The following is a 24,583-nucleotide window of genomic DNA, read 5'->3' as shown; positions in this document are numbered from 1 at the left end:
TCATACTGTTTGGATGGTTCATTGCTTTGTTATTCTTTTAACCATTCTTGGTTACTTTAAGCTCAAGAAAGTGCATAAAACAACTAAAACTAACAGAAAAATGCTAGTGAAACTAGCCTAAGATGCCTTGGCATCACAACACCAAACTTAATACTTGCTTGTCCCTAAGCAAGTCCTGAGTTATTTGAGAAGAAAGTATGAAACAGAAAGCAATTACATTGGCTATATTAGCAAGCATTTGAAGTTCATTAGAAGGGTTTTATGCAGAAAGTTGCAGCATCACTTTTTCATTCTTATCAGGTAAGATTATCACTTTTTCATTGCATCCATCAAACACTGCTATGGCCTCTTGTTATTCTTATGTCCTTGGCACTTTTCTCTTCTTTGTTTTTCTTTTCTTTTTCTTAGAGCTCCTTTGCTCCTTGTTTGCTTAGTGTCATGTGTTGCACAAGCCTTTGGCATTTTCTTTTTCTTATCAGTGCACTACACATATCCACTCCAGGCATTTTAGTTCACATTTCTTCTTGAGACATTGGTGTCCAGCACCTCTTTGTGTGACTAAATATTTTGTATTTAGGTTGCTCTTGATAATGGACTTTTGGTTGATAATCCCAGGTTAGTTAACCCAAGTTACCAAGTGTTGAAACACTCCTCAGAACCTATTCATCCAAGCATATCCTTAATACATAAACACCACAGACATTTGTCTCAGAAGTTCAAACCATTGGTGCCTAGCTTATTTTCTCAATTTTTTTTCTTTTTGGTTGCCCTTTTTTTCAGTGGCTTTTTCTTCTTCTTTTTCTTTCTTTTTCATGGCCAAAGACATTTATTCCTCAAGATCCATAGACAGTTTTCAAATTCTACACAAAAAATGATAATTCTACACTCTATTTCCAGTGATCTGACTAAACAATCAAGCATGCATACCACCACTTAATTCTACTTGATTTGTCACTAATTGAGCCAAGTTACTTTTGTTCAAACTTTTCTTTTATTTTTGGAAACAGAACAAGCATGGCAAGCATTTGTTTAAGAAGGTGAAGTTATATCCAAACATCTAGGCATTCACTTTATTCAAAGCAATAAACAGACAAACATACTAGAAACTTCACATTCCAGAAAGATTCAACAATTACAGTTTAAACCAGAACAAGCATGCTTTTGTTTGCCCTTTTTAAAGAATTGTCAAGGAACAACACCACCTTGTGAAATTCCTTGTTTTCTCTTTGTTGCCAGGGAACAATTTGATTTCTCCTTCTTCTCCTAGTTGTTGCTTCATGTTCTTTCTCAGATCCTTGTTTCCTTTCCTGCAAAGAGTGATGAAGTTGCTTGCTTCTCAAGCACTTGAGTGGTTAGCTCAACTATGTATGGGCAAGTGTCTGAGTCTTAAGTTGGTGTGTGAACACCAAACTTAGTCTCCTACTTACTTCTCTGTTCTTTGAATCCTTGAATTCTCCTTGGAATGAAGTTGCTGCTAAGGATTTTAAGCATTTCTGTGATTGCTTAGAATGGTTGTTCCTTTCATATAATTCAAAGGTTGTTGTGTTCAGTTGATCTTTATGGTGGAACACCAAACTTAGAGTCACACATTCCCCTTTGAATTATTGATCCACGAATTCATTGTTTGGTGTGAAACACCAAACTTAATTCTTTGCAATGCACAGAAACTACTTCACCTTTTTATTGAAACAAATAAAAGAAACAGCAAGGGAGTATTACCTCAGGTTGGGTTGCCTCCCAACAAGCGCTTCTTTAACGTCACTAGCTTGACGGTTGCCCCTTGTTAGGGTGGATTGTAGTGCTTGATGTCTTCTCCTCTCACTATGAAAACGTCCCCATTTGATTCCTTCATGACTTCTAAATGTTCCATAGAAAGAACTTTCCTGATTGTGAACACTTGAGGGAGCTGGGAAGGAATGGTTTTGAGGCCAGGTGGGATTGGCAGATAATGACTTGATATCACTTTATCTCCCGGAGAGAAACCTTCAGTGGGAATTTTCTTGTTTCTCCACCCTCTTGGCAATTTCTTTACAATTCTTCCCTTTCTCTTGAGGATTTCTTCATTGACCCTTATGCCAGGAGGATCCTTCTGATCTGTTTCTATTGATTCTTGTGGCTTTAACTCTTGCAATTCTTGTTTGCCTTCCAAGGACTGTTTCAGAATTTCAGCTACTGGATTGCTTTCCTCTAAACACAGATGGCTACTATCATCCTTAGGCTTTTCAGGTTCTGGTTCAGGCTCAGATGCAGGTTTGAAAGCATTGAAAATGAGCTGTTCATCATGTACTCTCAAAATTAGCTCTCCTTGTTCTACATCTATGAGCGCTCTAGCAGTGGCTAGAAATGGCCTTCCCAGAATGATAGGGTGTAGGTGGCTTTCCTCCATGTCCAAAATGACAAAGTCTGTGGGGAAGAAATAATTTCCCACTTTCACCAGCACATTCTCAACTACCCCTTCAGCTTGCTTTTGAGTTTTGTCAGCCAGTTGTATGATTACATCAGTGGATCTCACCTCATTCAGTTGTAGCCTCTTCATAAGAGTCAGAGGCATCACATTTATGCTAGCTCCTAGATCACAGAATCCTCTGTCAATTTTTGTTTCCCCTATGATGCAGGGGATATGAAAACCTCCTGGGTCTGTTTTCTTAGAGACTATGTCCTTCTTGATGAGGGCACTGCATTCTTTGTTCATTATTACAGTTTGTCCTCCCTTCAAAACTCTTTTCTTGCTCAGCAATTCCTTTAAATACTTGATATGTGTAGGCATCTGCTGGAGAATCTCAAGGAAGGGAATATTGATATGGAGAGACTTAAATGTCTCTAAAAACCTTGAATAGGTTTTCCCTTTTTCACCTCCTCCTAACCTCTGAGGAAATGGTGCTTTTGGTTGGTATGTTTCCAGCATGCCTTTTTGCAGTTCCTTGGCTTGCTCAGTTTCACTTTCCTGCTTAGCTTCTTCCACACCTTCCTTCAAGATTTCTGGCTCCTGTTCTGAGGGTCTAATTCCTTCTTCTTCTGAGACTTCCTTCAATATGGTGATGGCCTTGCATTCTTCCCATCTCACTCTCTTTTGTTCCCCTTTAGGATTCTTTTCTGTGTCACTAGGGAACACTGCAGTTGATTTGGGGGCCTGTTGAGATAGCTCTCCTACTTGAGACTCCATCCTCTTGAGTTTTTCACCATGGTTTCTTAAGGTAGATCTCACATCATCCCTGAAACTTTTCAACTCACTTATGTCCTGGCCCATGTTTGCCAGCATTCCTTCTATCCTGTTTAATTGATCTTGAAATTGTTGGTTCGGATTAGGTTGGGTAGGTTGATTATTTTGGCCATGATATGATGGTTGGGAGTAAGTGTTTTGTGTGGCTTGGTATGATCTTTGGTTGGAGTTTTGGTATGTGGACTTGTTATGTTGGTTTTGCTGGTTTCCCCACCCAAAGTTTGGGTGGTTTTTCCATCCTGGATTGTAAGTGTTGGAATGTGGATCATATGATTGCCTTTGTTGGTTTCCCACATAGTTGGCCTCTTCCCAATCACCTCCTTCAGTGCTTACTTCCTCTTGATCTTGTGTGTGTATTGCGGCCACTTGCTTTGTTTCTAGTTTCCTGGTGAGCTCTGCTAGTTGCTTGGCAAACACCTTGTTTTGGGCTAAAATTGTATCAACATGGTTCAGCTCCATGACTCCCTTAGTGTTGTGTCTCTCTAAAGCATAGTAGTACTCATTCTCAGCCACTGTCTCGATCACTTCAATGGCTTCTTCCACAGTCTTTTTCCTGTTCAATGAACCTCCTGATGAATGGTCTACAGCCTTCCTTGATTCATAAGAAAGTCCATCATAGAAAATATGCAATTGCACCCAGTCATGGAACATGTCTGGTGGGCATTTCCTTGTCAAATCCTTGAATCTCTCCCATGCCTCGTAGAGAGTTTCACCATCTTGTTGTCTAAACGTCTGAACCTCAGATCGAAGCCTATTGACCTTTTGTGGGGGGTAGAAATGTGCCAGAAACTTGCTTTCCACCTCATCCCAGGTTGTTAGGCTCCCCCTTGGGAATGATTCCAGCCACTTAGCTGCCTTGTCCCTAAGTGAAAATGGGAACAAGAGCAGTTTATAGGTATCTTCCTGGACTCCATTGGACTTCACAGTGTCGCAAATTCTCAGGAATTTTGTGAGATGTTGGTTTGGATTTTCATTAGCACTCCCACCAAATGAACAATGATTCTCCACAAGTGATATTAGCTGTGGTTTGAGTTCAAAATTGTTGGCCTGAATGCGTGGTTTCTGAATGCTGCTACCACAATTCCCAGAGGTTGGGTTTATGTATGAACCAAGAACCCTCCTCTCGGGAATGGCATTATTTCCATCAGCTCTCTCATGGTTGTGAACTTCTCTATCCATGTTGAGATCTAGAGCTTCCTCAAAATTGTCCTCAGATTCTCCTTCAGATTCTTCTTCTCCCAGTACTCTCTTCCCTCTTGCCTCCCTTCTAAGTCTATGAAGGGTCCTCTCTGGTTCGGTATATGGAGGAGTTGATGTCTCTCCTCTCCTACCTGTCATACAAGAACACAGCACAGGCAACAAACAAGTGAAATACTCTTGGTTAATGGAAGAGTATGGTTAGAGTAGTTGAGGAATTAATTCAAATAGTAAGTGAGTCAGTGAGTTAGTTGCTTGAATTTAAAGGCATAAAGAAAGAAAGAATGTAACAGAGTGCAGAAATTAAAAATTCAACAATTAACTTGAACTGAATTAACAAAGCAAGAAAAATGCTCAATCTAGTTAACTTCCAATTTGAGAATTGTCAATCGAAAACCAATCCCCGGCAACGGCGCCATAAACTTGATGCGCATAAACTTGTTATGCTACGATTAGGAAATTGCACGATCGGCAAAATTCCTTCCGGCAAGTGCACCGGTTATCGTCAAGTAAAAACTCACAATAGAGTGAGGTCGAATCCCACAAGGATTGGTTGAGTGAGCAATTCGGATTAGAAGTATGTTCTAGTTGAGCGGAATCAAGATTTAGATGAGAATTGCGGAATGTAAAATTGCATGAATTAAAGAGCGAGAAGCTAAATTGCTGAAATTAAAAGGGATGGGGGTGATTGCATGAATTTAATTGCAGAATGTAAAGAGAAAGTGGTAATCGGAGATGGGGAATTCATTGGGTTTTAGGAGATATTGAGATCTCCGAATCAAAACATTTTTATCTCTTCCTCAACCAATGCGTTCATTGAATTTTTGCTTGGCAATCTTATATGATTGGATCCCAATCCCTTGGCTCACCAATTCTCTCTAAAAACAAACAAATTTCCAATCCCTTGGCTTAAATGTTCATAAGAAGAGATGATGCTCGATCACTGATTATACCACACAGTTTCATGAACCACAATTTGGTAGGATTACATGTCACAATATCCATCCAAACCCCAATCCAATTCACTGTGAGAAAGCTTCTCTAGCATGAATCCTCCATTCCTTTCCCAAGGTTCCGAAGGATTCCAATTATGGGTAGTTTCTTTCCCAAGACAACTACCCAATGGAATTAGATCGAGAAGCTTTCTAACAAAATTCAAGAGAAAAGATTGAAGAAGAAGATAAAACTATTACTGATTCATTGAATTACAATAGAGCTCCCTAACCCAATGAAAGGGGGTTTAGTGAGTCATAGCTCTGAATTCAATTACAAAAGTATGAAAACTTCCAAAATGAAAAGGTAAAAAGGTGCCTCTAACTTAAATTCTATCCTATTTATACACTTTCTTCATTGAGCTTCTGTTGTGTTTTTTTGGGCTTTGAGGCCTCTCCCTGCTTTCTTTTTGCTTTGGGTTTATGATCCATAATCTTGATGAGGCTGCTGATCCAAATTCTGTAACATTCATTGAGCCAACTTAGTGATAATCAAGTAATGACACATGACTCAACAAATTGAAATTCCAGACTCATCAATCCTTCAGGCCCAATCCCATAAACTATGATATTCAATTGGGTTTCATACCAGAGTAAGTTTAAGTTAATGTTTGTGCTCAAATGCTAACTTAAACTGCAATATTTTTGGCCCAGAAACCTTTTCCAAGAGTGGCGTTTAAGTTGCAGTTTAAGCTTAAACTGCAGCTTAAACGCCAGACACTTCCAGTGATGCCTTTTGTGGAAGCACGTTTAAGCTTCAGTTTAAGGTTAAACTGAAGCTTAAACGTGGAAATGGAAGAAGGCAGCCCTGGAGGGTAACGTAGTCGAACACGTTTAAGCTTCAGTTTAAGGTTAAACTGAAGCTTAAACGTGGAGATAGGAAAAGCAGCCCTGGAGGTCGAACACGTTTAAGCTCCAGTTTAAGGTTAAACTGGAGCTTAAACGTGGAAATAGAGAAAGCCATCCTGGAGGTCGAACACGTTTAAGCTCCAGTTTAAGGTTAAACTGGAGCTTAAACGTGGAAATGGAGAAAGCAACCCTGGAGGAGAAAACTTGGTCGAACACGTTTAAGCTCCAGTTTAAGGTTAAACTGGAGCTTAAACGTGGAAATGGAGAAAGCAACCCTGGAGGAGAAAACTTGGTCGAACACGTTTAAGCTCCAGTTTAAGGTTAAACTGGAGCTTAAACGTGGAAATGGCTCCCTGGTGCATTTCCCATTTCTGGCGTTTAACTTCCAGTTTAAGGTTAAACTGGAGGTTAAACGCCACTTTCACCCTTTCCTCAGCTTTTATGATTTTGGCCGTTTAAGTTCCAGTTTAAGCTTAAACTGGAACTTAAACTCCACATGTGATATTCAAGCTTCCTTTATTGATTTTTGTTGCTTCCTTGCCTAGCCTCTTCTTTCCTGAAATCATCCAAACAACTGCATCAAAGTCTTGCAAATTTTCATGAGAATCTTCCATTCATAGCATTCAAGTAATATAACTAAAAACTCATGAAATTTGCATAAAAATCATACTGTTTGGATGGTTCATTGCTTTGTTATTCTTTTAACCATTCTTGGTTACTTTAAGCTCAAGAAAGTGCATAAAACAACTAAAACTAACAGAAAAATGCTAGTGAAACTAGCCTAAGATGCCTTGGCATCAAGGCTCCCTCTTTCGAGCCTTGGTGAGTTCATTTTGCCAATTTCCTTTGTGAAGAGTAGCGCTCAGTTAGTGCTTCTAACGTAGCGCCCCTTTGTTGTTTGCCTCGTTCCCCATTTCGAGCCCTGGTGGTTGCATTTGTGCTAGCAATTCCTTTGTATGAAGGCCCAAAAACGTTGTAAAAAGCAACGTAGCACTCATTGCTTACTTTCATTGGATTTATTAATTTATTTCTAATGTATTGGCCAATTGGCTTTAACGGCATTAAAATTGAAATGCACGCTTTAAACGCCTTTGGCATTCATTCATTTAATGAAAAAGCCAATGTAGCATTCATTCATATCATCCATTCCTAATTGTAATTATTAATTAAATTGCATGCATGCTTTAATTTATGATAATGCATGGCATTAATTAGTAATGCCATTAGCATTCATTTCATTTTAACGCTAGCTTCATTCCTTGGCATTATCATGGTCATAGGCCACGCTTTTAAAAGTGTGGCCTAAGGTTCCAAAGCGTGTTCAACTTTAAAGTGTGCCCCAAAAATTCCTCTTTTCTTCTTTTTTTGTGCTCTTTTGCTTCTTTTTCCACTTATTTCCTACAAAATTTATAAAATCAAAAGATCAAGGAAATATACTATTTAAGCATAAAAGAATGCAATATTTAAGCACTAATTGTCAATTTCTTGTATGAAAAAAGCATAGAAAAACATGACATGATGACATGTCATCACAACACCAAACTTAAACCTTGCTTGTCCCTAAGCAAGAAAAGAATCATGCAATAGAGATTGACAATCTAAGGTAAGAAGAATAGCAACTCAATGTTCATGGTTGGCTAGTTTTCTATTCATGCTACAATCACAAAAGAAATGTAAATGATTGATGCTTCTATCTAGCTCAATTTATGAAATCTTTTCCTTATATTTCTTCCTTGAAACAAGCTTTTAATTTTCTTATTAGCTTCTCCTTTTGGGTGCTTTGCCCCATGAGTTGATAGCAAAGCTACGACTTCTAAATACTTTGTTTTCAAGTATTACCACTTGATACATAAGCACCACAAGCATTTAATTAGAGGGCTTCTTTAAGCTCAATTGTTTCTTTTCTTAACTCTCTAATCATTGATGCTCAGAACCTTGAGCTTTGAGGGAGTGCTTTTGCACTTGAGCCTAACCTTGACTTTTAAGTGTTTTGTTTTCAAGCTTTTTGCTTGATACATAAACACCACAAGTACTTAACAATGGAATTGTCATTGGTACTCAGAGTCTTCAACTTTCTCATTCTTTCCCTTTTGCTTTTCTTAATTTGCAATTGCTTCTTCAAGGTTTTCATGATTTCAAAAGATTTCACAAAATGTCCTAGATGAAAACTTCAATTAAATAAAATCCAATGCAATTGAGCAACAATTAATCATACTAGCCTTCCTATTACTTGTATGCTCATGCTAAATTCTTCTTTAATTCCTTGTTTGTTTATGATCATGATGCTTTACTGCTTTTGAACTCACAGAATTCAAGTTGGTAATCATAATGCCACAGCAAGATGTTACAAATCAAAATTCAAGCTATGCTTATTCATACCACACGTGCTGCAATTTAAAGTGCTGGAAACAAATGAGAGGAAAAAGAACTTTAGAACCTTGTAATTAATCTTCTCTATTATTGTCATTTTCCTCCCATTCTCCTCCTTCCTATACCACACTTAGAATGCTTACTCATCCTTAAGCAACAATTAGAACAATGGTGGTGGGGTCTAAAATGGATCATAAATGTCTTACACAAGAAGATGTCAGTAGCATATGTGTTTAAGCAAGCAAGTTAAAAATAACCATCAAGGCACAGAGAAATATAAACATTGTGATTGCAAACATAAGAGGGTGTGCATGATACATTGCATAAAGAATAAGTGGCACACCAAACTTAGTGTGACGCTTTCACTTGAAATTGATGCAAGTATATAGTAAGGATTATAAGCAAATTTTGTTGCATAGAAACACCAAACTTAGAATGCAGTCACATGTCCATTTTATTTGAACTAAGACTAAGCAAAGGAAACTGTTATATGTTAAATACAATCACCAAGCCAAGAATCTGTCATGAATAAGGATTTCTTGGTGATGTATTAACAAAAACAGTTAATAAAAGAAAGCACTGAAAACAAGAAAATGACTAAAACTAAGAGAAAACTAAAATTGTCTAACTAAAAGAAAGATAACACTAAAAAAGGCCTTATGATTATGCAGACAAGTGGTGTTGCTGAATGAATTGCATAGAAAAATAAGTGGCACACCAAACTTAGAATCTTAGTGTGACACTTCCATGTAGAATTGATGAAATCATTCAAAGGGATTGAAAACAAATTGTTGCAGGGCAACACCAAATTTAGAGTGTAACCATATGCCAATTTATTGAAATTTAAACAAAGCAGACAGAGAACATAAACAAAGCAAAGAAATGAAATGTTACCCAAGGTTGGGTTGCCTCCCAACAAGCGCTCTTTTAGTGTCATTAGCTTGACATGTTGTTCTTCACTTTCTTCGTCTTCTTCCAGTTTGTTAAGAGGAATGACCTCAAGGGGGGAAAGATTCAGCTAGTGTCCCCTGTCTTAGCCTCTCCTCAGCAAGCTTCCTTTTGTTAATGGCTTGATTGAGCTTACTTGCTGGATCAGGGGTAAGATCGGTACTCTTGTTAGTTGCCTTCACTTCTTTGGATTCAAGACTTGGTTGCTGTGTGATTATTGGAGTTTTATCTTCATCTTGAGCCTTTTGAATTGCTGGCTCAATGAGCTCTTCCTTCATGTACTTCTCTTCCTCACTTGAGTGTGAATTTTCTTGACTGACTTTCTCACTTTCTTATTCTTCCACTTCCTCTTTTGCACTCAACATTTGAGTTAATAGCACTTTCATGGAGGAGGTTTGTTGTTCTTCCCAAGATTTCCTCATCTCCTCTTCATATCTTTCAATCACAGATTCAAGTGTTGAGCATTTTTGGTTCAAAGAGGTTTGTGGGGGTTGTGAGCTTTCATGTTCCTTTGTCATCTCAAGTGGCTTCTGTGGATATGCAAGTTCAGGTTCAAATGCCTCCTCCACTTCATTCTTCATTGAAATTTCACTTGATACAGTAGCCTTTTCTTCTTGCCCTTCCACTTTCTTCTTTGCACTCAACATTTGATCTACCATCACTTCTATGTTTGTAAGGGAGTTTTCTCGTTCTTTCCAGGATTTCTTTGTCTCCTCCTCATATCTTTTGACATGGACTCAAGCTTTAAGAGTCTTTGGTTTATGGAAGTTTGTGTTGGTTGTGAGTCTTGGGAGGGATTTTGTGTTGAGGCATAGTCAAGTGATGAAGAATTTTCAAATGTAGAAATGGGAGGTGAGGTTGGATAATATCTCATGTGATTAACTTGATCAATTTGTGGCTCTGGAGCAAATCTCCATGGATTGGAGTGCTCAGAATTTGCAATTTCTTGGTGATACTCCCAACCACCATTAGGATAATGACTTGAATCATTTTGTGGTGGTGAGAAATATCCCATATGATTCTCTTGCTCATCTTGTGGTTCTGAAGCATATCTCCATGGATTGGAGTGCTCAGGATTTGAAATTTTTTGGTTACATTCCCAGCCACCATTAGAGATTTGTGATGGTGGGTAATATCCCATAAAAGTTGTTTGATCACAAGATGAGTTGAACTCCAATTGAATTTTGTAAAACACAACACCAATGAAAATTGAAATTTCTCATATTAGAGATGAGAATTTCTGAGTGAGGCAATAACACAAACACCTTGCTTATCAGCAGAGAACAAAAACAAAGAAAAAAATGCTTAATCTAGACTTCTCACCAACTTAATCATTGTTGATCTAATCAATCCCGGCAACGGCGCCAAAAACTTAATGGGTGAAAATCAGGTTCCACACCAAAACTCACCGGCAAGTATTTCGGGTCACATCAAGTAGTAAAACTCACTTAGAGTGAAGTCGATCCCACAGGGATTGATGGATCAAGCAACTTTAGTGGGTGATTAGTTTAGTCAAGCTAACATTGGTGAATTGAGTGAAAATTTGAGAACAAAATGTAAAGTGCAAGGAATTTAAAGTTGCAGAAGGTAAATTGCAGTGAAAGTAAAGAACAGAATGTAAATTAGATGAAGCTTAAATGACAAGAAAAGTAAAATTGCAGCTGATTTCAATTACAGTAAATAAATTGACAGAAGCTTAAAGAACAAGAAATGTAAATTAGACAGAAGGTAGATCAGCAGAATGTGAATTGAACAAAAGCTTAAAGAGCAAGAAAACTAAATTGCAGCGAAATGTAAAGGGGGTTGGGTGCTGGAAATTAAAGAGACAGTAAATAAGAACTCAGAATAAGAAATTTGAATTGAAAATTAAATTCAAATCACAGCAAGCTCAAAAGTAAATTAGAAAGGAGGTAGAGAATTTAAATTGCATAAGAAGCAAACTCAGCTCAAGCAAAATGTAAAAGTGCAGAAAAGGAATTACAGAAGAGAGAATTGTAGAGATTGAAAGTGTATAAGCAAAATTGCATTGGAAAGAAAATGAAGCAGAGAAGAAAAGAGAACCCAGATCTGATTTCCAATTCTCAAATTCAAACAAAAAAATTAAAGAGAGTTCTCTACTCTACTCCTACTCCTACAGCTCTCTAATGGAGCCAGCCTTCCTAATGAAATGAAACTGATGCCTTTTTATAGGCTTTTTACAAAATAAAAATAAAATTGAAATTGAAAACAAAATTCAAATTAAATGAAATTCCTAATCTAGCTTGTTCTTGTGCCTTGTGCCTTTGAGTGATGTCCATGGGCTTTGCTTGCTTTTAATTTGAAGAAGAGTGGATTCGGATTGGCTTTTGGTTGAAAATGGGTTCATGGGACACTTCTAGGGAAGCGCTTAGTTAAATGCAACAACGCAGCGCTCAATTTGCTTGGTCCCAGGCCCGTGCCTAGCTCAATTGTTCATGGCGCTACGTTAAGTAAGTGAACGTAGCGCACTTTATGCGCAAGGTGAGGCTCCCTCTTTCGAGCCTTGGTGAGTTCATTTTGCCAATTTCCTTTGTGAAGAGTAGAGCACAGTTAGTGCTTCTAACGTAGTGCCCCTTTGTTGTTTGCCTCGTTCTCCATTTCCAGCCCTGGTGGTTGCATTTGTGCCAGTAATTCCTTTGTATGAAGGCCCAAAAATGTTGTAAAAAGCAACGTAGCGCTCCTTTGATGAATGCTTTGTTGAGCACTCCGTTGGAATCTTCAACGTCACACTCATTGCTTTCTTTCATTGGATTTATTTATTAATTGCTAATGTATTGGCCAATTGGCTTTAACGGAATTAAAATTGAAATGCATGCTTTAAACGCCTTAGGCATTCATTCATTTAATGAATAAGCCAATGTAGCGTTTGTTCATATCATCCATTCTTAATAGGCATTATTAATTAAATTTCATGCATGCTTTAATTTATGATAATGCATGGCATTAATTTTCAATGCATGCATAAGCATTAATTAGTAATTCCATTAGCATTCATTTCATTTTAACGCTAGCTTCATTCCTTGGCATTATCATGGTCATTGGCCACACTTTTAAAAGTGTGGCCTAAGGTTCCAAAGCGTGCTCAACTTTAAAGTGTGCCCCAAAAATTCCTCTTTTCTTCTTTTTCTGTGCTCTCTTGCTTCTTTTTCCACTTATTTCCTACAAAATTTATAAAATCAAAAGATCAAGGAAATATACTATTTAAGCACAAAAGAATGCAATATTTAAGCACTAATTGTCAATTTCTTGTAAGAAAAAGCATAGAAAAACATGACATGATGACATGTCATGACTATCTTTTCCAGAGAAGGGACTCCAAGCTTCACTATGGGCGTGGCACACCAACTACAAATTCCAGAGAAGGATCCTTGAAGACTTGCAAGGGGCATGGCATGCCAAGCTAGGCGTGGCACGCCAACCCTATCATCCACAATAGGTGTAACACCCTAATTAGCCTAAGCCTTACCTCGCGTGGTAAGGCAAAAGTTAATCAAAGGTTACAACAGTTCTAAGCTTATACATATAATATATATGGAAAGAATAGTATAATCTAGAAGCCCGATGAAGGATATAGCTTGAAACAGGATTGGAAAAGTGCAAAACGTGCTAACAAAGCTACTAAATTAAAGCACAAGAAAACATATGTAATATAATAAAATATAGTAGTATAATATCATAAGAATCTAGCCACGGCTCGCGGAGTTTAAGCCGGCCAGCTATATACAGACCATATATGAAACCAGACAGTAAAACAGCTTATACAAGTTTTGTTCTCTCAAATACAAGCCTCTAGGCAAAACAAAATACAAATGTGAGAGCCATGCTCAAAATAAATCAAAAGACTCCAAAAAGAAGTGTCCGGATCCTCCACTTCTGTCACCGACCAGACAACTCACCGAAGTGGGTCCCGACCTGCATCTGAAAAACACAACTGATGTATGGTATGAGAACTGGAGGTTCTCAGTATGGTAACAGTGCCCAGTGATGTAGGATATAAGACCCCGGGACGCCAAAGGCAATCCTAGACTCCATATCCATCACAAGAGTTCAAGCTTAAAGTAGTCTAAACCATAAAGCATAATATGTAAAACCTTAACCAAACTTGAAACCTTAGTATATCAAAATGGTAATCTATTCTTAAAGGATTTTATACTCTACCCATACACCGCTGTCCCACAGCCTTCACCAACATATCCTCTATACGAACCTATCACCATCGCCTACCTAACCTCCTCAAACCAGACAAACATAGATAATACAAGCAAGGAAACAACAGGTAATATTCAAGTATATATCAAGTAATTCAAGAAGCAAGTAGGCATATTACACAGGTAGGAAAACTCAAATAGTCAAAGCAAGCAAACATGAATAAGATGCATATGATGAATGTCTATCCTATTGGCTGTGATATCACATGTCGGTCATTTTGCCAAACCCAACAGCAAATCCGGCCGACGACTCCCAGATTAGTCTCTCTATTGCGCATAAGGAGGAGAATTTCGAGAGAGGGTGCCCTACCACCTTCTCCTTTCAGAGGGAAATATTCCGAGGGAACGTGCCCTACCACCTTCCTCTGGTTGTCGCATGATTCCGTGGGTTAGTGCCCTACCACCTTGCAATCAGAGAGAAACCCATGCTCAGGAGGAAAATTCCGAGGGAGAGTGCCCTACCACCTTCCTCTGGAGCAATTAAAATGAGTGAGAAGCTCTTCATCAAGCCTTACATCCGAGCGTAGGCAGGATACTACCACAGCCCCCACGACGGATAACAACATATATCATAATTACGTAATCAAACTCAGAGGCCACTCCTCATAGAACACTTCCACTCATTCTCATTCCATCAACCGTAATCATTCATTACCAAACTTTCCAACTCATCACAACTATCATTCATCCACGACTTTTTATTCTGAACTCACTAATGCGTCAAAATCTCGGATTCATACATCTTTCTCCCTTCACACTCAACTAAACCCATCCTCAGTACATCAGAAACCTAAGCCTCCGTCCTCTAACCCTTTCAAATAATTCCAACTCAAACTCTCCTAGGATCATTCCCATATTTGTTACCCAAAATAAGCTCCAAAAGCCTTAAAATGGTGTTATAGAATCTTACAACCTTGTTGGAATGGTGAAATAGTTGAAAACAAATTTTAAATTATGAAACAGGTCGTGTGCGTCCGCACAGGGGTGTGCGTGCGCACACAGGAAGATTTTGAAAGTGTGCGTACCGACAGGGGTGTGCGTACGCACAGGTACTAAAATTTATAGAGACTGTTCACTCGCACAAACTGTGTGAGTGCCCCTAACAGACGTTCCTTCCCGACTTGTGTATGCGCACAGGGCTGTGCGTCCGCACAGGTCGTAATTCTTCATTGATGTGTGCGCGCGCAACCTGTGCTAGCACTGCTACCAGAGCCCTTTCCCCTGCCTGTGCGTACGCATAGGGCTATGTGTCCGCACAAAATAGAATTTTCACAGGGTTCTGCGTCCGCACAGGGCTTTGCATGCGCACGTATCAGAAAATCCTGAAATGCTGAAACTTTGCAAAATTTTCGATTTTTAACACCAACTTTGAATGATCATAACTTTCTCTACAAAATTCTAAATTTCACAAACTTTATATCGATTTAAAGGATTTTGAAAGATATTTAATTCTAAAAAAGCTTCATCAGATTTCAAAAATCGAGGCAAAAGTTATAATCAGACAAAGTTCATCAAAAACCAACTTTTACCCAAAAACACAATTTCCTCAATGGCTTTATAAAACACAACCAAATCAACCAAAACCATTCCAAACTCTAATTCTCATCAAAATCAACCCTCTGTATCATATTAAACCCAACTTTCCACGTTTTCCCTTATCTTTCCTCCTCCACAGTCTCGACCTCTATATAACACATATATCAAACCTCATTAATAATTTTCCAACTACTTAACCAATTCATCAACATCAATATCATATAAATCACACAATTTACTTCTCAACTACACAATCATTCATCCTCATCATATCCTTACCATTCATTATGATCATACCCAACATAAATCTCCAATATCATACTATCAACATCAATATAGCTATTTATCAATCACCCCAAATCATCAATTATCATGCACTATCATGCTATACTTCTACCAACATAATCAAAGCTCATCACTTCATCATAAATTACCATACCTCAGCATTCAATACCCAACAACCGTTATTTACCAACATAACAATATCAATTTATCATACATCATCAACAACCACTTTAATTCAAACCTATCCTATGGGTCACTAGCCTAAGTGTCCATGAATATTATATACTACATAGAGAAAATCGAAACCATACCTTGGCCGATTCCCAATATGCGCCAAAACCCCAAGTTGAGCCCAAGACAAGCTTTCAAGCACAATCTATGCCACCAAGAATCTCCAACAAGCATCAACAAGCTCCAAACATCACTATAATCAAGCTATATATGCATAAACCATCATAAATCAACCTAGGGCTCAACATAAACATAATCTCACAAAGGTTCAAGAGCTTTTACCTTTTCCAATAGCTTTGGAAGCCAAAACCTAATGCTAAGCAAGGATTAGAGTGAACCTAAACACCCAAAAATCACAAATCTCACTTAACCACAAACCCTATAACTCAAAACTTTTGAGGGAAGAATAGAAAAGATTTTGTGGTTACCTCACTACTTTCTTGTATGGGTTTTGTAGAGCTTTTCACAAGGAATGCTTAACTACAAATGGTGCGGCGATCGGAGCTCTATAGCTCAAGATATGAGCTTGGGAAGAAGATGATGAATAGTGCCAAAAGAGGGTTTCTTCTTCCTCTCTTCATTTCAGCGTGAGTGTGGGTGTGTTTGAGTGTTGTTGCTGATTTGGTTCATTAAATGAACCTTATATATGTTGGTCTTGGGCCCAACTTGGCCTTGGTCCATCCCGTCAGCGTTTTTAGCCCGTTTGGCCCAACTTTGGGCCAAACCTTTAAAATTAATGTCCAGTTTTTTTTCATTTCTAATATTTTTCTAAGGTTTTTTACTGTTTCCACTTTTTCTCGTGCGGTACCGAGTAGACTTGAACCGGTTCAACTTTCGGTTCGCGGTTTTTCACGATTTTTCACAAAAAACACGTTTTATGACTCAGAAAAACCTACTGAGTCTAAAAATCATATTTAAATCTCCAAATTCTCATCCTAACTTTCTGGAATTTAATTTGGGCATTGAAATGATTTTATTCGTAAAAAATATGGTTCTTATAATGGGCATGGCACGCCAGGTCGAAGGCGTGGTACGCTAGTACAACCGAGCAGAGGAGAATGGTGGAAGCATCTATATGGGCATGCCACTTGAGACTTAAGGCGTGGCACGGCAAGTCAAAGATACAATGGGCATGCCACTTGGTACTAGAGGTGTGGCACGCCATGCTCATGAAACCCTCAACACCACTCTGGGCGTGCCACTTAAGTCCTAGCATGGCACGCTAGTTCATCTGACCAGAGAGGAAGAATGCAGCCCCAACAAGGGCGTGGCATGCTAGATCAAAGGCGTGGCATGCCAGCACAAGCCTCCAGTGAAGAAGATCAATGGGCGTGCCACTTGAGACTTTAGGAGTGGCACGCCAAGGAAAAATAACAATGGGTGTGCCACTTGGTGCTTAGGGCTTGCACGCCAACCTTGCTCGTACTATGGGTGTGCCACTTGAATCCTGGGTGTGGCACGCCAGTTTACTGGGCCAGAGGGGAGTACTCATGCTTTATTGAGGCGTGGCATGCCAGTTCAACCTTCCAGAGGAGAGATTGAAGGCTTTATTAAAGGCGTGGCACGCCAAACCTGGACGTGACATGCCAGTTCATTTGGTCAGAGAAGAAGGATGAAGAGTTCAACAAGGGTGTAGCACGCCACTGCTGAGCGTGGCACGCTAGTTCAAATTTCTAGAGAGGAAGAAGGGAGATATCACTTGGGCGTGCCATTTGAGTTCAAAGGCGTGGCACGCCAGGCTAGCTGCACAAAGGAAGCGTGCCACTTGGAAGCCAGGCGTGGCATGCTGAACACACGCCGGTCACACGCCAAACACATGTCTCACTTTAATTAGTTTCCTTTAAATTTTAATTGTAATTTTCTTTTTCTTTTTGTATTTTTTATAGGAGTAGTATAAATACCCCTTGAGAGTACTAAAAAGGGGGTTGGATTGGATAGTTGGTTGGTGGGCTTGGCTAGTAGAGGAATTAGTTTAGTTTTACTTCACATCATCTTCTTCCATCTCTTGTACTTTTCTCTAAGCTATGAGTAGCTAAACTCCCTCTCATTGGGAGAGAGAGCTCTGTTGTACTTGATGGATTAATGATAGTGAATTTCTTCTTCTCTTCATCTTCTCTTTGATTTGCTAGAAGGAATTTCGTTTTTCAAGTCTAGTGTTCAATCATCTTGGAAAAGAGGTTGAATGCAAATTGGGTTTCATGGGAACCTTTGAAAAGGAAACATGGAACCATGCTTGAAATCCCTTCTCACACTTGAGTAGATCTGGGTTTTGGGATTGGATATGGTGACATGAAATCCACCCACTATTTGGATCTATGAGGATGTATGGTATAATCAGGGACCAAGCTTATCTCTCTTCATGAGCAATGGTGCACGAATTGTAAATCACACTTTTTACAACTCGTACCACTAACCAGCAAGTGCACTGGGTCGTCCAAGTAATACCTTACGTGAGTAAGGGTCGATCCCACGGAGATTGTTGGCTTGAAGTAATCTATGGTTATCTTGTAACTCTTAGTCAGGAAAACAATAAAATAATTCACTTATCAATTTTGATTGCAAGGAATAAAAGGGGCAGAACACAAATTATACTTGTATGCACTGATGGAGAATATGTTGGAGTTTTGGAGATGCTTTGTCTTCTGGAATTCTGCTTTCTTCTATTTTCTGATTCACACATGCACGTCCTCCTATGGCAAACTGTGTGTTGGTGGATCACCGTTGTCAATGGCTACCATCCATCCTTCCAGTGATAAGGGTCCAAATGCGCTGTCACCGCACGGCTAATCATCTGCAGGTTCTCAATCGTACCGGAATAGGATTTACTATCCTTTTGCGTCTGTCACTATGCCCAGCACTCTCGAGTTTGAAGCTCGTCACAGTCATTCAATCCCTGAATCCTACTCGGAATACCACAGACAAGGTTTAGACTTTCCAGATTCTCTTGAATGCTGCCATCAATCTAGCTTATACCACGAGGATTCTGAATAAGAGATCCAAGAGATATTCATTCATTCTATAGTGGAACGGAAGTGGTTGTCAGGCACGCATTCGTGGGGGAATGATGATGATTGTCACGTTCATCATATTCACATTGAAGTGCGAATGGATATCTTAGATAGGAACACGCATGTTTGAATGGAAAACAGAATTACTTGCATTAATTCATTGAGACACAGCAGAGCTCCTCACCCCCAACAATGGAGTTTAGAGACTCATGCCGTCAAAAAGTACAAAGTTCAGATCTAAAATGTCATGAGGTACAAAACAAGTCTCTAAAAGTTGTTTAAATACTAGACTAGTAAACTAGGTTTACAGAAAATGAGTAAACTGAGATGGATGGTGCAGAAATCCACTTCTGGGGCCCACTTGGTGTGTGCTGGGGCTGAGACTTAAGCTAATCACGTGCATAGGGATGTTTTGGGCGTTCAACGCCAGCTATGGATCCAATTCTGGCGTTGAACTCCAACTCCTAACTTGTTTCTGGCGCTGGACGCCAGACAGCAGCATGGAACTAGCGTTGAACGCCAGTTTACGTTATCTATCCTTGAGCAAAGTATCAATTATTATATATTGCTGGAAAGCCCTGGATGTCTACTTTCCAACGCAATTAGAAGCGCGCCATTTGGAGTTCTGTAGCTCCAGAAAATCCACTTTGAGTGCAGAGAAGTCAGAATCCAACAGCATCAGCAGTCCTTTTTCAGCCTGAATCAGATTTTTGCTCAGCTCCCTCGATTTCAGCCAGAAAATACCTGAAATCACAGAAAAACACACAAACTCATAGTAAAGTCCAGAAATATGAATTTTGCCTAAAAGCTACTGAAAATAAACTAAAAACTAACTAAAACACACTAAAAACTATATGAAATTAACCCCAAAAAGCGTATATAATATCCGCTCATCAAGCAATTAGACCAAAGAATTGGCTAATTATCAAGATTTAAAGAATGAATCACCAAGGAATTGGGGTTCAATCAATCATGATTGCCAAGAGGTCAATGAGTTGCATGATTGAAGATGAGATGATCTAGATTTAATCCAAAGAGAGCAGCATCTCCTAATCCCAATGAATTTTCCTATTTTTATCTTTCCTATTCTTTATAGCTTTCTTTAATTTCTGCTATCAACCCATTCCCCAATTATAATTCAGTCATTTATGTTTCAGCAATTTACTTTCATGCTCTTTATAATTCTGCATTTTATTGCTTTTCTTTATCTTTAAGTCATTTAGAATTCTGCACCCAACAATTCTTATTGATTAGCTTGACTAAATCACCCATTAACTAAAGTTGCTCAATCAATCAATCTCTGTGCGATTCGACCTCACTCTACTGTGAGTTATTACTTGATAACAATTTGGTATACTTGCCAAAGACGGATTCATTATATTCTTTATGGCGCCGTTGCCGGGGATTCATTTTGAATTGACAATGATTAAGTTGATGAGTATTTAGATTAAGCATTTTTTGTTTACTTTGTTATTCATTTTAATTTCAATTCCTAATTTCTTTCTCTCTTTAGCACTTGAATTTCCAGTTGTACATTGTATATATAACCATTCTAACAAGAAGCACACTAACTGTTTGATGCTTTGCATCAACCACATTTGACTTACCCACCCTTCTTCCAAAGAGGGTGATAACCATTTTTCTAGATTGTGTTTGGTGTTGTGTATGATAGCGAGGAGAGGAGAAGTAACCTCCTACGATTCTGAACCTGAAAGGACATTTCTAAGATTGAAAAGAGAGGTAGTGGCAAGAGGCAAAAGGGTAGTTGGTGAAAAAGAAGAAGAAAAAGAGAATCCAACTCAAAATATGGAAGGTGAAACATACAATCATCAAGATGAAGCAGTGGGCAACCATGCTCCCCCACAAGAAAGGAGAGTGCTAGGCTCTTACATCAATCCCAATCCTGGGAAATGTGGGAGTAGCATCTTGAAACCCACCATACATGCCAACAATTTTGAGCTCAAACCACAGCTAATCACCCTTGTTCAGAATAACTGTTCATTCGGAGGAAATGCTTCAGAAGATCCAAATCAACATCTAACCACATTCTTTAGAATCTGTGATACAGTGAAGGCCAATGGTGTTCATCCGGACACCTATAAACTGTTTTTGTTCCCCTTTTCTCTCAGGGATAAAGCATCTAAGTGGTTGGAATCCTTTCCAAAGGAGAGTTTGACAACTTGGGAAGAAGTTGTGAACAAGTTCTTGGAAAAATTTTACCCTTCCCAAAGAGTCAACAAGTTGAGAGCTGAGGTAGAAACATTTAGACAACAAGATGGGGAGACTCTCTATAAAGCTTAGGAGAGATACAAACAGTTAACAAGGAAATGCCCACCGAATATGTTCAATGAATGGGTCCAGCTGCACATATTTGATGGGTGAAAAAATGATTCCACACAAAACTCACCAGCAAGTATACCGGGTCGCATCAAGTAGTAAAACTCACATAGAGTGAGGTCGATCCCACAGGGATTGATGGATCAAGCAACTTTAGTGAGTGATTAGTTTAGTCAAGCTAACAATGGTGAATTGGATGAAATTGAAGCAACAGAACAAAAATTGTAGGAATTGTAAAATGCAGAAGGTAAATGGCAGATGCTTAGAGAGCAAGGAATGTAAATTGGCAAAATCTTAAATGACAAGAAATGTAAATTGCATCAAATGTAAAGGGAGGCTGGGTGCTGGAAATTTAAAGAAAGCAATAGATCTGAGGCATGAAAAGTAAATTCAGATTTCAGCAAGCTCAAAGGTAAAGTTACAGAATGTAAATGAGCAGAAAAGTAAATCAAGCTTCAAGGGAAACGAAAATGTGAAAGTGCAGAAGAACAGAATTTGCAGGAAGGTGTAAATTGCATAAATTAAATTGGGAGCAATGTAAATAGAGAAGTAAAATTGCAGAGAAGGAAATTGGAGCTGAGGATTGTAGAAATTGAAATTTTGTATAAACTGAATTCAAGATTTAAAAATAGAAAGTGCAGAAAAATTAAAAGTGTTTCAAAGAGGACTTTCTATTCTACCCTACTCCTAATGCTCTCTAGCAGAGCCAGCCTTTTTATGAAATGAAACAGATGCCTTTTTATAGGCTTTACAAAAAATAAAAATGAAATTGAAATTGAAATCAAATTACAAATTAAATAAAATTCCTAATCTAGCTTGTTCTTGTGCCTTTGAGTGATAGTATGGGCTTTTCTTGCTTTGGATTTGAAGAAAAGTGGATCCGGATGGCTCGGTTCAAGTGGATCAAGGTTGCATTGTAGCTCCAGTAGAGCGCTCCATTTGGTTTAGTGAACTTGGCGTTCACTCTTGCCTTGTGTGCCTTGTCACGTGTTGAGCCTTCTTGCCTAGCCTCCTCCAACTTTCACTTAGTGAACGTTACACTCCCTTAGTGAGCACTATTCCTTGGGTTCCTTGGGTGAGCACTCTGCTTCTTATGTCTTGGTGCGCATTGGCCAGCTCTAATGTAGCGCTCCGTTGCATTCCTTTGAGCACTGGGCCTTGCTCCCTTGGTGCTCCCTTGGTAAAGAGCACGAAAACGCTCTCTTGATTGAACGTAGCATTCACTTTAATGAACGCTAGCTTTGTGTTGCGCCCAGCTTTTCCTTGGTTCCCTCTTCGATCCTTGGCGCTCCCTTTACTTGGCTATTGAGTGTGGTTTTTGGGCCTTAAAGATGCCTATCTATTGTGCTTCAATTTTGTGCCAAATATGGATTATTATATATCGTTGGAAACCTCTGAATTTCCAACGCAACTGGAATTGCATCAATTGGACATCTGTAGCTCAAGTTATGGTCCTTTGAAGGAGGCATGGTCATGTTGTCACAAGGCTTAAAGAAAAGCCCGAAAAAGTGAACAATTTTAAATGTAGCGCTCTCTTTTATGAGCGCTATTCCTTGGGCGCTTGGTTCCTTTGTGGCCAGCATCGCCTATGCCCGAAAACGCTTTCCTTTGTGAACGTTGCATGCAATCTTTTCTAGCTTTACTAATGCAATCTTTCATTGGCTTTATTAATCCAAGCTTACATTATGCTAGGCGTTCATTCATTTAATGAATGCATAATTAAGCCAATGATGGCATTAATAGTACTAGTGAGAATAAGCCATCATAGCATTCATTTACTAGTAGTGCCAATGCGTTAATGTAAGCTTTATTTGCCAATTGCATTAGTAATTAAAGTTTCATGCATGCTTTTATTAATGCATTAACATAAAGCTTTGAATTGCCAATTGCATTATTAAATGCACGATGATGCACGGAAACTTGTCTCTCAACAATTTTCCGTCGGCAAGTATACTAAATTGTCATCAAGTAAAAACTCACAATAGAGTGAGGTGGAATCCCACAGGAATTGATTGGTCAAGCAACTTTAATTAGAGGAATGTTCTAGTTGAGCGAAGCTGAATTTGGTTTGAGAGTTGCAGGAAATTAAATGGCGGGAAAGTAAATAGCATAAAATGTAAATGCTGAAAGTAAAGAGCTAAAAATAAATGACAGAAAGTAAATTGCAGAATCTTAAATGGGAATGGGAAAGATGCTCATAAAAGTAAATTGCAGAAATTAAAGAGAATGGGTAAGATCAGAAATGGGGAATTCATTGGGTCTAGGAGATGTTGCATTCTCCGGATCGAGTTCATTTTCATCTCTTCCTCAATCAATGCGTTCATTGATCTACTTGGCAATCTTAAGTGATCGAATTACAATTTCTTGTAATTCAATCTCTCAAATCTTGATCAATAGCCAATTCTTTGGTCAATTGCTCATGAGAAGAGATGAAGTATGGTCACTGATTATACCACATGCATTCCCAAATCAAGTGTTGGTAGAATTATAGTCACCATATTCTTCCAACCCCAATTTTGTCCAACATGAGAAAGCATTTCTAGCATGATCTCTTCATTCCTCTTCCAAGGTTCAGAAGAGATCCAAGTATGAATAGCTTCTTTTCCAAGATAACTTCCCAATTGGATGAAGATTGAAAGCTTTCCAGTAAAATCAAGAGAAAAGATAGAAGAAGAATAATGAAAACTAATATTAATCCATCAAATTACAACAGAGCTCCCTAACCCAATGAAGGTGGGTTTAGTTGTTCATAGCTCTGGTAATGGAAAATAGAGATGGAAAATACATCATGAAAAGTAAACTAGAAGTGCAGAGAAAGTAAAATTATACAGAGAGAAGTTCTCCAATTTCCAACTCTATCCAAAAGCTCTCTTTAATTCAAAACTACCCCTATATATACTACTCTTCTGATCTTCTAGTTGGTTCTTCAAGTCTTGGATATGGGCCTTTGGATCTTGAGTTTGAAGCAGTTATCCTCTTCAGTGGGCTTAGCTTTACTTGCAGAGCGAAAGTGTGAAGTAGGCAGGGTATTTAGCTCAGGACGTTAGTGGCGTTAACGTTAAGTGAGAGTGTGGATTTGAGAATGTTAGTGACAATCACCTTTTTCACTAACGTTCCTAACCCAGGGATGATCCACGTTAACTTCAATGTTAGTGGCACCAACGTGACCACTAACGTTGCCTCTTGGTCCTTCGCACACATTATTGGGACTCACCTTTTCCAATAACGTTGAGAGTCTTCCCTTCCCCTACGTTAGAGTCCACGTTAACTTAGTTAACGTGGCTCTTAACGTAGGCTTGCCAATCCTTCGAGAACGTTAGTGACACTTACCTTTGTCACTAACGTTCCAAGATGCCCCTACTTCCCACGTTAGAATCTACGTTA

General features: G+C 38.8%; 1 non-coding gene across 1 annotated transcript; it reads left to right on the top strand.

The window, feature by feature from the left end:
- Positions 1 to 3,869: 3,869 nt before the first annotated feature.
- Positions 3,870 to 3,973, top strand: LOC112731852 (small nucleolar RNA R71). Its single transcript, XR_003167607.1, has one exon. It is a non-coding gene; the product is annotated as a small nucleolar RNA R71 (small nucleolar RNA).
- Positions 3,974 to 24,583: the final 20,610 nt, after the last annotated feature.

The sequence above is a fragment of the Arachis hypogaea genome, chromosome 12 (assembly GCF_003086295.3).
Source record: "Arachis hypogaea cultivar Tifrunner chromosome 12, arahy.Tifrunner.gnm2.J5K5, whole genome shotgun sequence".
NCBI lineage: Eukaryota > Viridiplantae > Streptophyta > Magnoliopsida > Fabales > Fabaceae > Arachis > Arachis hypogaea.
The sequence above is the reverse complement of the archived record's forward strand: the minus strand, read 5'-3'. Positions and strand labels throughout refer to the sequence as shown.